Source organism: Mandrillus leucophaeus, unplaced genomic scaffold (assembly GCF_000951045.1).
Source record: "Mandrillus leucophaeus isolate KB7577 unplaced genomic scaffold, Mleu.le_1.0 Scaffold265, whole genome shotgun sequence".
NCBI classification, from domain to species: Eukaryota; Metazoa; Chordata; class Mammalia; order Primates; family Cercopithecidae; genus Mandrillus; species Mandrillus leucophaeus.
Window position 1 is genome coordinate 2,910,376 of NW_012102754.1, and position 14,056 is coordinate 2,924,431.

At 40.3% G+C, this 14,056-nt stretch overlaps 1 long non-coding RNA gene across 1 annotated transcript in view; it reads left to right on the plus strand.

Moving 5' to 3' along the window:
• The window catches only part of LOC105542669, a 129,447-nt gene that overhangs the window by 5,448 nt on the left and 109,943 nt on the right, over window positions 1–14,056 (plus strand). The window contains exon 2 of the long non-coding RNA XR_001006508.1: window positions 2,512–2,671. This is a non-coding gene — a long non-coding RNA (uncharacterized LOC105542669). The remainder of the gene's footprint in view (window positions 1–2,511; window positions 2,672–14,056) is intronic.

The following is a 14,056-nucleotide window of genomic DNA, read 5'->3' on the forward strand; positions in this document are numbered from 1 at the left end:
GATTTGGCTTCAGAGGCCTCCAATTCTTGGCTTTATGTTCCAGCCCAGCTTTCCTAACAGCTCTGTGTTGGGGTTTCAGTCATAAGCTTGACCTGCAATCATGGTATTTTTGTTTCCTTCACCACTGACACTTGAGAATTTATCTTCCTTGTGGACTTCTGGGGCAGTAGTGGCTTATGGTCCCATGTGTGATTTGAATATACCTGGATCCAATGGCTTATTTATGCTTTGAATAGAATGTAAGGGTCTAGGCTTGAGAGTTAGATCTGGCATCATATTCTTGTGTAGGCATGAATAGCTGTGAAAACTTTACCTCTCTAAGTCTCAGTCTTCTGTGAAAAGGACATCATCATTTATACCTCAAAGGATTTTGTAATGAATGCATCAGAAAATGTATCACAAGCACTTACTAGAGTGTATGGCACAGAAGATGAAGCTTTATAGTTCAAAGCCTTTTCCAGGAGTTGTACAATGAGAATGCTTGGAAGTGACTGATTCTGATGTGAGGTTGGGGCAGTTGCTAGAACATTATACATTTTTCTGGTGTTTCCCTTTTGTTTTCCTGTGATCCTGTGCTCTTATGAAATCTCATTACAGCCCTAGTCACTTTGGTTCATTACAATAAAATTTTTCTTGGAATGGTGTCAGTCAGTTTATGCAACTTGATTACACTGGAATAGTGCAGGAAAGGTGGATACAGAATAAATAACAGAAATAAAACCTCTCTGCTGCCACAAGATTTATATATATTACCCCCTTAGGAAAGGACAAGTATGTACATGGTGGGGTGCTTGAAGCAAAAAGGCCCACCCGTTGCCACTCTCTCCCTACATTCATGCTCATGTATCCATCTGCTCCAGGGTAGATGTGGGATAGCATATTTCCCCCCATAAAGGTTAAATTATGTCTGTTTTTCAGTAAGACATAACCTTGACATTGCCAGATCCATTTCTGGCAACTTATGCAACTCCCATCTAAAAATAGACATTCTTAGAATCACATCTGTTTAAATGGGAGTAATTTCAATCTTATTGAAATAAGTTTAGAAAATGTGTTTGAGTATTATTGTAGAACTTCATTGTGAATGAACTTGGGGACTTTTGCTTAGATGTTGATTGTAATCTCAGTTGACCTGGAGGTGGAACCTTCAGTCCTTTCTTGTCACCATAGAATGAACTTTAATGGTAGTATATAACAATATATCTTATCTACAGGCACATATTTCTTTAACATTAAAATAGTGGCTGCATCTTAGGTCATTTGCTCCATTTAAAAGAAGGTCACTTTAAAAAGAGGTCTTACCCCACAGTTTTTCTGCTCAATATAAAAGCTGATTAAGCTTCCTGAGAGAGTACAGGAGGAGGCAGATTCCTCAAGGAGAGGGGATAAATTGTTTTCATCATTGTAACTAGGGCCCAAAAATGCCTGTTCATAGGAGATGTTTAGTACATGTATTTTGTACCACTTTACATACAGTATTAGAACTTAACAAACATGTACATCTACTTCTTTCCTCCCAGCCTTTTGTGTTGTTATACATTTTAGTTTTGTACTACATCATTCTTATTTTGTTTAAAATGGTTAATTATCTTTTAAAGAGGTTTAATAAAAATGTACCCAAAAAGTTACCATTTCTAGTGCTTTTCATTTTTTGTGTAGATCCATATTTTTATCTGGTATTTTCTTTCTGCTGGCAGAACTTCCTCTGTTATTTTTTGTAGTTATTTTGAAGTCTGCTGGCAAACTTCCTTTGTGGGTCTGAATGTGATGAATTCTTTCAGGTTTTGCATGTCTGAAATATTTTTATTTAACCTTCATTTTCGAAAGACCGGTTTTGTTGGGTATAGGATTCTGTGTTGACAATTGTTGTTGTTGTTTTGTAATAGAGATGGGGCTTGCTAGGTTGGTTGCCCAGGCTGGTCTCAAACTCCAGGCTTAAGTGATCCTTCCTTGTTGAACTCCCAAAGTGTTAGGATTACAGGCTTGCACCATTCATGCCTGGCCTATTTTTTTTTTTTCTTTCAGAACTTTAAAGCTGTGGCTCCACTGTCGTCTTGTTACATTGTAAACAATGAGAAATCTGCTGTCATTGTATCTTTGGTCCCTCATATGTAAAATTTTTTTTTCTCGGACTGTTCTTAAGATTTTTGCCTTTATCACTAGTTTTGAACAATTTGAGCAATTTGATTATTTGTGCCTTGGTGTAGAGATTTTATGTTTCCTGTGTTTAAGGGTCATTAAGATTCTTGGACCTCAGTTATAATTTTCGTCAAATTTTGAAAATTTTTCTCCATTATTCCTTAGAATTTTTCTGTCCCACTCTTCTCTCCTCTACTTTGGAAACTCCAGTTACACATATTTAAGGCTAAAGTTGTTCATAGTTCACTGATGCTCTGTTGTTGTTGTTTTTTTTTCTTTCTTTTTTCTCTCTCTATACGATGGCTTTATAAAACGAAAACTTGGCTAGGCTGAACTACATTTCACAGACTTTCCTTTCTTGTGTGTTTACAGATTGGGTGGGTCACAAGAACTCATCTTTCATGATTTGGAAGCTGGAAGGAAAGAAGCACTTTTGTAGCTGACTCACCTCAATGGCATGAACAGTGTCTGAGCCTACAACTGCGCTACCTTCTCTGGATTTTTCTTCACTTTTTCCTCACTCATGAGCCAGGTATGTGTTTTTAGTTCCATAAAAAAGAGCCCTGGCCAGGCGTGGTGGCTCACACCTGTAATCTCAGCACTTTGGGAGGCTGAGGCAGGCAGATCACTTGAGCTCAGGAGTTTGATACCAGGATGGGCAACATGGTGAAACCCCAATCTATAAAAAATACAAAAAATTAGCCAGGCATGGTGGCATGAGCCAGTATTCCTAGCTAGTCAGTGGGCTGAGGTGGGAGGATGTCTCGAGTCTGAGCCGAGATAAGTGCCACTGCGCTCTAGCCTTGTTGACAGAACCAGAGCCTGTCTCAAAGAAAAAAAAAATTACCATTGCACCAAGGTCAAAGGCAACAAGAAAAGACATGGATTTCAGTCTATCCTCATGGAGTTCTAGCTCATGATTACAGGGTTTCAGCTTGCTTGCGATAGTCTTTTCCTGACATTCCCTTACTGACTTCCTTCCCTATGGACTCTATCTGTATCAGATGCAGAGACACAGCCTTACAGAAGCTGCTTAACCAGCCCTCATAACTGCATAAGCCACTTCCCTGTAACAAGTTTCTTTATATATGTATGTATGTGTTCGGTCAGAGAAGCAGGACCAGTGTGAGATATACAGAGGTACTATTCCCAGACTGTGCGCATATTGCATACTGATTCCCCTTCATCTTTTAGGTGGTTATTTCCTGGGCTTCACAGTTTCCTTACATTCATTCCTTACATTAGTATTCTGCTGAATACATGGGGAGGACTAAAGAACTTTCCAGTGTTCCCTCTCTGTGAAGCCCTCTCCTCTCTTATATTCTGTTTGCAAACTCTAGCTGCTCTAATATTTTTGCACTCCACTTTTTCTATTTTCGGCGTCTGCTGCGGGTCTGCCTGTGTTCCCTCTCTGATGTGACTAGAATGTGCTCCCCAAAGTTTGTGTGTTAGAAGCTTAATCTCCAATGTAACAATATTGAGAGTTGGGACTTTCAAGGGATGATTAGGTCATGAGGATGATTATTAGGTCATGATTAGGGCATTAGCTCTGCCCTCATGAAAGAATTAATGTTGTTGTTATGGGATTGGGTTAGTTATTGCAGGAGCAAGTTCCTGATAAAAGGATGAGTTTTGCTCCTTTCCCCTGTGTGCTCTCTTGCCCTTCTGCCTTCTGCCGTGGAATGACTCAGCAAGAAGGCCCTCACCAGATGCACTCTTCTTGACCTTGGACTTCCCAGTTTGCAGAACTGTGAGAAATGAGTTTCTTGTCTTTATAAACTGCTGAATCTGTGGTATTCAGTTATAGCAACATAAAATGGACTAAGACAGAAAATTGGTACTGAGAAGTAGGGCTGTTGCTATAACAAATACCCACAAATGTGGAAGTGGCTTAGGAACTGGATAATGGATAGAGGCTGGAAGAATTTGGTGTAGCAAGGTAGGAAAAGCTTGGATTGCTGTGAATGGTACATTAAGGGCAGTTCTGATGAGGGCTCAAAAATAGGGAAGATGAGTGAAAGTCTGGAACTTCTTAGAGATTACTTAGGTGGTTGTGACCACAATAATGAAAGAAATGTGGACAGTAAAGGCCGTTCTGATGAGGTTTCAGATGGAACTGAAGAACAAGGTATTGGAAACTAGAGCAAAGGCCACCCTTGTTATAAAGTAGCAAGTAACTGGGCTGAACAGTGTCCGTGCCGGAAGGCTTTATGAAAGGTGGAAGTTAAGAGTATACTAGGATACACTAGTATAGTATCCTAGTACGCTAGGATACCTGATGAAAGAAATATCTAAACAGCAAGTCCTCCATGCTGCGCATGGCTACTTTTAACTTCTTACAGTAAAATAAGTTAGGAAAGATACGATTTAAAGACAGAATTTATCATTAAAAAGTCTGTATACATTCTGTCTTGCCCTTCTGCCTTCTGTTGTGGGATGATGCAGCAAAAAAGTCTTCACCATATGTAAACCCTTCACCTTGGACTTCCCAGCATCCAGAACTGTGAGAAATGAATTCCTTTATAAAATAAATGACCCAGTTTGTGGTATTCTGTTATAGTAACACAAAACAGACTAAGACACCTTTTCTGTGCTCCAGCCTGGAACACTCTTTCAAGGCAGAAAGATGGGCCAGTTGCAGGGCTCACCTTATTTGTTTCCCATCCCTCAGGAATCACCGTCCTTTGTTTGATGTGGAGTGTCTTGAAAAACTATTGTTTCTTATATTTTGTCCTGTGATTTTGTTGTTTTAGATGGAAGAGTAAATTAAGTCCCTGTAACTTCATCTAAGTTGAAAGCAAAGTTTCAATACATGTATTTTGAATGTAGGAATAAATTTCTCTTTGGCATCTATCATGAAATTAAACCTTGAATTGTGAATATATCTGATACTTAGGGAAAAAACTAACTTTTTTAGAGTGATGACCCTTTATCCACCAGTGGTATATGTGTGTGTGTGTGTGTGTGTGTGTGTGTCCATGTGCACACACGCATATGCACAAATTTTTTATCTACCGGTGGTGTATGTTTGTTATTGTACTAAAAACTTTCACTTTAGAGCACTTTTAGAAATGTGTATTAGTGTTGTTTTATAGCAAGGAATCTTTGGATTGTTTTATGTCTAGGAAATGAACCAACCTGTAAATTGTGTAATTGTGTTTTTGTTATATTAGTTTGCCCATCTACTCACTTTTATAATTGAAATCTGGCAAATTTTCTTAGTGTTTCCAAGTGCTATATAGGAAGTTAAAATACTGTGAATACTAGGTAAATATGAGTTGACCCACTTTATAGCTAAAAAGAGAAAACATTCTGAACTGAGATACACACTAAGTAAGCAAAGGGAGTTGCTACTGATATTTTGTATTCTCCACTGTGGGCCAGGAAAACTGCCAAGCATTTTGTATTATTTATTCACTCTTTATAACAGCTTTGTAAATGGAGTTTATTGTCTCATTTTACACATGAGAAAAATGAGACCCCCAATAAATTTATTACTTGCTTAAGAATATACAGCAAGTGTCATAGCTAGGATTTGAACTCAAGTTTGTCTGCTTCCAAATTTCATGGTTTTTTTCCCTCATGTTATAATTCCCTTATGGAGGTTAAGCATACCATTAAAGTCATTACATTTAGTGGTGTTTTCACGGGGAAAGAATGAATAAGTCTGGCCGATTGGTGACATGCAAGACATGGACCAGTACAATACAGTTTCAATGGTTACTGATTAAAGGCCTATAGTCATTCATGAATAAAGAAGTCACTAAAGCTGGTGTGCAGTATACTAAAACTAGTTTATCATAATCATAGGGTTTAGTTGATAACAAATGAAGTATAAAACCGTAGTGTTTTAATTGGTTAGAAAGAAAAAAGTGATTGTATCTCCCTTATTTTCATCATACTCAATGTCATATTTCTTAACCTTACCCAAGCACTGAAACAGTCCAGAAATTCCTCCCTAAGTGAAGGGTATGAATAAGTTCATTGACTCAGTTACAGCATCAATCAACTTTTACTGAGGGCCTGCAATATGCTTAGCACTCCTCCAGGTTTTGTGATGAGGTATGTATGTTTGAATCGATTAGAGAATAATTCAATATGTGCTATAGATCAAAGGTTGAAAATACAGGTCTACCATTGTTTTTAGAAAAGTGAATCAATTGTATATTTCATATGAAAATTCAGATTTATTTCTTCTTTTAAGAAAAAATCTGACTTTCCAGCTTATATTTAAAAAAATTAAGAAGAGCTGGTAGCAATTGCTGTACCTTAGATAAGGGATGGGTTCTTGAATTTGTCACAATAACTACTATGTCCTATTGGTTCTTCTACAAGGAAGCTAAGTATCAATTGTCATTGCAGTTGTCACTGTTGATTGTCAAGAATATTGCCTGACTAACTGCTGGTGGCATTTGGTTTATAGCCTCTTGCTGTAGATTTAGAGAAGGTATTATAGATACTTTTATGCATTTTGTTTAGCTCAGAGTTTCTTGAGAGTTAAGGGGGGAAGAAAATAAACAAATGGACTTTAGAATGTAAGACTGGCTTTGGAAGAGAATCTATAGTTGGATAATAAAACTAGATGTTGAAAGGGAAGTATTGATCAGAGGAGGATTTCAGGAAAGAAGTATGTAGAAGGAATGGGTAACAAGGTTGTTGGAAGGAAAATTATCTTGGTAAAGATAGATGAAAGAAAGAAGATAAATGGAAAGAAAGGGGAGGAAAAAGGGGAGAAAGAACAGGGAAAAAAAAGCAGGCAAGATTTTCTGTGGAAAGAATTGCATCCCTATGACAACAAACGTGAGGAACGTCAAGAGTATAGTGGATGCTTAACCAAGTAGAGTTTAGGTCTTGGTCAAATAGAGGCTCACACATTTTTTTTTTAAAAAGTAAATTAGCTATCATTTTTCGTATAAAAATCCGTATTTCTGTTTTAAGAAAAATCTGAATTTCTAGCCTGTATATATATGTGTGTATATACAGATATATATTTAGAGATAGGGTCTCACTCTGCCATCCAGGCTGGAGTGCAGTGATGCAATAGTAACTTACTGTAATCTTGAACTCCTGGGCTCAAGTGATCCTTCCACCTCAACGTCCCGAGCAGCTAGAACTACAGGTGTGTGCCACTGTGCCTGGTTACTTTTTTCTTTAGAGATGGGATCTCACTATGTTATCCAAGCTGGTCTCGAACTCTGGCCTTAAGCAATCCTCCTGCTTTAACCTCCCAAAGTGCTAGGATTACAGGTGTGAGCGACTGAGCCCAGCCTCCTAGCTTATTTTCTCTCTCATCAAGGCTGATTTATAGAGACTTCACTTCTGATTACTGAGGTTGTGGGATTCTTTCCTTATGTAATGGAATTATGATGAGAAAAACTATCAATAAATTAAGAAAATAGTAAAAGTGGAGCCAAGTGTGATCTAGATTGTTCCGCCTTAGGGGACATTTTGGGAAGAGTTTGTGCCAAGGCAAAGGGTGAAGTCACCAAGGACATAATTTGCACTTTATTTTAAAAAGTTAAATTTATACCTTTTTTCTCAAGAAAGATTTGGTGCTGCAGAACTTTTGGTTGATCTTCTGACTTGGGTTAGTTCAGCATAAATAATAAATCATGTAGTTGCCATTCTTTGTTGTTTTGCTATTTGATTCACTGGAATTGGTTTGTGGCGGAGATTGTGGGTTGCCAGCTAATATCCATTCTCTCCTTTTTTCTTAGTAAAACAGAATCCTGATTTTATTCCGGGCTGCAGTGTACCCAGCTAAAAGAGTGTACTATGTTTCACAGCTTTCCTTGCAAAGCGTAGCCAATGGGATGTAGGCAGAAGTGTTGAATGGGTTATCTGAAAAGATGACTGTGTTACTTCATTTTCTGCATACTGGAAACTGGGTGATTTACAAAGAGAAGGAATTTATTTCTTACAGTTATAGAGGCTGAGAAGTCCAAGGTCAAGGGGCCACATCTGGTGAGGGTCTTCTTGCTGGTAGGGATTCTCTGAAGGGTCCTGAGGTGGCACATGGCATCACATGGTGACAGAACTGAGCATGCTAGCTTAGGTTTTTCTTCCTCTTCTTATAAAGTCACCAGTCCCATTTCCATGATAATCCATTAATCCATTATCCCATTAATTCTTAAATCCACAAATAGATTAATCCATTCATGAGGGCAGACCTCCCATGACCCCGTCACCTCTTAAAGGCTCCACCTCTCAGTACTGCCACACTGGGGATTAAGTTTCAACATGAGTTTTGGAGGGGACAAAAAAATATTCAAACCATAGCAATTGCTTAAGGGAAGCTGACTCAGTTGGGACAAGTGCCTGTTTTGGTCTTCTTCTTTTTTATTTTTGAGATGGAGTCTCGCCCTGTCGCCCAGGCTGGAGTGCAGTGGTGCGATCTTGGCTCACTACAAGCTCCGCCTGCTGGGTTCACGCCATTCTCCTGACCCAGCCTTCCGATTAGCTGGGACTACAGGCACCCGCCACCATGCCCGGCTAATTTTTTTCTATTTTTAGTAGAGACGGGGTTTCACTGTGTTAGCCAGGATGGTCTCAATCTTCTGACCTCGTGATCCACCTGCCTTGGCCTCCCAGAGTGCTGGGATTATAGGCATGAGCCACTGCACCTGGCCTGGTCTTCTTTCTTATTCCTTCCTGCTTCCTGGAATGCCAGCACGATGCTGGAAGTCTGACAGCTGCCTTGGACCATGAAGTAACCTTGCTATATGGATGTGCTGCAGCTGGTGGGGCAGAATAGTAGTTGGAGTCTGGGGCTCTGGACTGCCTGTTTATGGGCTTGTTATATATGAGAGAAGAAACCCCATGTGTTTAAACCTCTTCTCTTTTGAATTTTCAGTTAAGTGAAGTTGAACCTAACCCTAGCCTAAAGAGCACTGTTGTCTGAATGCAACCCCAGGACACTGAGAAGCTGGATAAGCACTCTCTTAGTGCTCTCTGTTGAATTTGTGTATGGCTTGGATCACACTCTCTACCCTAACCTTGATTCCAGAGAGTGGGGCCAGCTCAGGGTGGGGTGTAGGAGGATGTGCTGTATACACACTGACAGTATATGTGTCTCCTCAACATTCAGAGGCCACATGGCAGGGCGGATGTTCATTAACTAATTTGGGCTTATCACATCTGTTTAATAAACAACAGCGGGGACAGATAGTGCCCTACAGGCATATTAAAGGGAAGACTTGATCAAATTTAGCATTTATTGTCTGCCTTGCAAACAGTGTACCTGGATTTTTACCACGAAACTAGCAATAGAGGCCCTGAAGCTCAAGTTTAAAAAGCTTCAAATCAAACGATTTGTAATTTGGTTATGTGTTGCAGAGTTGACATCAGCTGGCATATATGACTGTGTCCATACTAGCTGTTATATTATTAAAATAATTTTGGCTGGGCACGGTGACTCACACCTGTAATCCCAGCACTTTGGGAGGCTGAGGCGGGTGGATCACAAGCTCTGGAAATCGAGACCATCCTGGCTAACACGGTGAAACCCCATCTTTACTAAAAATACAGAAAATTAGCCGGGCATGGTGGTGGATGCCTGTAGTCCCAGCTACTCTGGAGGCTGAGGCAGGAGAATGGCGTGAACCCGGGAGGCGGGGCTTGCAGTGAGCTGAGACTGTGCCACTGCACTCCAGCCTGGGCAACAGAGCAAGGCTCCGTCTCAAAAAAAAATAATAATAATAATGATAATTTCATCCTGATTGGGAAATAGCTATTGCTCAACCTCCCCAACACCAGACTCCTCTCTTTGGGCCTTCTAGACCCCTGCGTGAACCAGCAAGTAAGAGGTGAATGCTTGACAGCAGGGACCTTCCTGGATTTAGTCACTACCCATTTGCAAAGTTAGGCATTTGAACCTATGGTGTTGTGGACAAAAAGAGTCAAACTCTATAAAATATTTGAAGAGATTTAAACTGAGCCAAATATGAGTGGCCATGGCCCATGATTCAGCTTTCAGGAGATCCTGAGAACATGTGCCCAAAGTGGTCGGGGTGCAGCTTGGTTTTATACATCTTAGGGAGATATGAGACATCAGTCAAATACATTTAAGATGTATGATGGTTTGGTCCAGAAAGGCAGGGCAACTTGGAGTGGAGGTGGGATGTGGAATGGGGGTGGGGCTTTTAAGTTATAGGTAAAAATTTTTTGGGTTGGCAATTGGTTGAAAAAGTTATTGTCAATAGAAAGGAATATCTGGGTTAAGATAAGAGGTTGTGGAGACTAAAGTTTTATCATGCAGATGAAGCTTCCAGGTAGCAGGCTTCAGAGAGAATAAATTATAAATGTTTATCAGACTTAAGGTCCTGTTAATGTTAAATGCTGGTTGGCTTTTCCTGAATTCAAAAGGGAGGAGGACATAATGAGGCATGTCTGATCCCCTCCCCACCCCCCGAATCATGGCCTGAACCAGTCTTTCAGATTATAGGAAGTCTATTCAAATGATTGTGGGGCATTCACATTTTATTTTTGGTTTATAGTGTCGTTATCCCAGCAGTACTACTGCCGCCCTACATTTATCCATAGTTTGATTGAAACAGTATAGAGGGGATATCGCTCCAGGCAGTTTATAGTTCACCCCTGGATCAAATCAGATCCACAGAGAAACTGAGAATGTGTACTGCATTTCAATTAGCCTCTGCTACCCCTTGTCCGCCTGAGAACTGGTCTTGCTGAATTGTCATGCAATCAGCATGACAATGTGATATCATCAGTCTGAGCTGTCAACAGCCCAGGCTGAGAGACAGGGAGGGAAACAGCACAAATGACACTCATTGTCGTCTGTCTCTTGGGAATGTTGTCAAGGATGTGTGTTTTTATATCGTGTCTATTTATAAGGATACTCAGAGAAATGCCTAACTGCTTTTCGATGTAAGAACAATTGTATTACTCCTGAGAAACCGTTCTCTTTTTAACTTTACACATCTCTTTGTAAGTGTCTAGTTTTCTCTTCTCCTTGTTTTTGTAAGTAGACTTATATCTATTCTGGAATGAGGCAGAGAATAAAGAAAGAAATTAAGTTAAATTAAATGAATCATATCACATTTAAATGAAATTATGAAAAAACTCAAAGCCCATGATCAAAGAAACCTAAATACATAAGCATTTTGCATTTTTTTTTCCTCAGTGGAATTTTAATATTAACTTATCACAATTATACTGAGTAATAATGATGATACTCAATTTTAAAAGCTCTGGAATGAAAATGACTAGCTGAAGAGAATATTCTCTTTAAATTCATATGTTCACAGACATATAAGCTCTTTTTAATTACCGTATTTTTACAGATAAACACTTCAGCATAGTCAAGGCCTTGCACAATTAAATTTGGAAACTTTGCTTTAATTCTAAGGGAGGCACAATATGAATGTTTGTGCAGTCTTTGTCCTAATTTGCCTTTGAATAAACACAGGGAGAGTCTGTTCATTTTCATAAACATGTAATCTGGACATACCCAAGTACTGTGTCTTCTGGGATTGTCTCTCCATTTTCTCCTTCTGTTAATAAATGGATTCCACCAGGCACGGTGGCTCATGCCTGTAATCCCAGCACTTTGGGAGGCCAAGGCATGAGGATTGCTTCAGCCCAGGAGTTGGAGACCAGCCTGGGCAACAAAGTGAGACTTCTGATTCCATAAGAAGTAAAAACGTCAGCCAGCTGTGGTGGGTCACATGCCTCTAATCCCAGCTACTCAGGAGGCTGAGGCAGGAGGATTGTTTGAGCCCGAGAGGAGCTGTGATTATACTACTACACTCCAGTCTGGCAACACAGCACCACCCTGTCTCAAACAAAAAAGAAAAGAAAACAAACGGATTCAAGTCTCATCCCATGTAACTCTGGAATATCCTGTTCCCTATCTAAGATTATCAAAGATTCCCAAGAGGGTTGCATTCTCCTGGTTATCTCCTACTGATAGCAGCAAGAGACAGCCAAATTCCTAGGCAGACAGGGGCAGGTCCTCGGTGAAACCTGATGTTCAAGGTGTAGCAGGACAAACCGCAGACAAAACCCCTCCAACACCGAGTTAAAGAAGGAAGGGCTTTATTCGGCTGGGAGCTTCGGCAAGACTCACGTCTCCAACAACCAAGCTCCCTGAGTGAGCAATTCCTGTCCCTTTTAAGGGCTCACAACTCTAAGGGGGTCCACATGAGAAGGTCCTGATCCATTGAGCAAGCAGGGTGTATGTGACTGGGGACTGCATGCACTGGTAATTAGAACGGAACAGAACAGGATAGGGATTTTCACAGTGCTTTTCTATACAATGTCTGTAATCTATAGATAATATAACCGATTAGGTCAGGGGTCGATCTTTAACTACCAGGCCCAGGGTGTGGCACGGACTGTCTGCTTGTGGATTTCATTTCTGCCTTTTAGTTTTTACTTCTTCTTTCTTTGGAGGCAGAAATTGAGCATAAGACAAGATGAGGGGTGGTCTCCTCCCTTAAAGGCAAAGACTGCTTAGAACCTGAAAACTGGGCTGCCAGTTCCAGGTAGGGTCCACAGCCCGAAGTGAGAACTTTCTTGATACTAATTGAATTTAGCTAATTGAATGGTGTTTTTTCCAGGCCAGCCCATGGGCCAATCAGCACACACTCCCCTATTCTGAGCCCATAAAAACACCAGACTCAGCGACATGTTGGAACTACCTGCCTTTGGGTAGGGGCTACCCACTTCAGGTCCCCTCTGGTGTCAGCAGCTGTTTTGTCACTCAGTAAAACTCTGCTCCACCTTGCTCACTCTCTGGTTGTCTGCATAACCTCATTCCTCTTGGACACAGGACATGAACCCAGAGCCTGCCCGGAGGTGAAAGGAGTTGTAACACTGTATCCCTCCCACCCTATGCCAGTGCTGGGTGGCTGTCCCATGTGATGGGAAGTGGTGGTGGGGCCAGGCCAGCCCAGGAGCCATCATGGGCCAGAGTGGGGCAGCGGGACTGAATAAGCTATAACACAAATGAGCTGAAACATGTTCTATTAACGATTAATTGAAAAGTCAGTTAATGCAAAGATTCATAAAATGATTGATATCTTATGTTTTATATTTTATTAAAATGTGTAACCTGTTCACCTTTTGATGTTGGGCTAAGTTTTCTTTTGATTACTTAGTAATTAGAGTTCTAGTGTCTCTTTTTTATAAATTCTAGCTATAATATATTTGATACAGTGTCTTGTTTTTATTTAAAATAAAATGAGAACCTAATGATATTTTTAAGCAATCATGGCAAAATCCACTTAGATTTTTATGATTATTTTTCACCAATATTTATATTTATCTAATTTGCATCTTATTTGACCACAGTCCTCTTCAGCAATTTGCTTTTATTTATTTTTCCAAAGTAGTCAATTTATGTGTCCTAGAAGTGACAACCATCTTTTTTTTTCATTCATTTAATCAGTTTCATTATCTTTTAATATGCAGTTACAATCGGCTGTAAAACTAGCATTAACATCTTTGGGGCCAGGTGCGGTGGCTCATGCCTGTAATCCCAGCACTTTGGGAGACCAAGGTGGGTGGATCACTTGAGGTCAGGAGTTCGAGACCAGCCTGACCAACATGGTGAAACGCCGTTTCTACTAAAAATACAAAAATTAGCTAGATGTGGTGGCAGGCACCTGTAATCCCAGCTACTCAGGAGGCTGAGGCCGGAGAATCGCTTGAACCTAGGAGGTGGAGACTGCAGTGAGCCGAGATTGTGCCATTGCACTCCAGCCTGGATGACAAGACCGAAATTCTGTCTCCAAACAAACAAACAAACAAACAATCTTTGGGAGCAAACACAACGGACTCCTGGTAAGTGTATATTTCACAGTGATATAAGGGCCAAATGAGGCAGCAGCACATGGGGCAGGTGATGTTCTACACAAGCAATGGAGGATGTTGATTAGTTCAGGCAGTTGGTTAG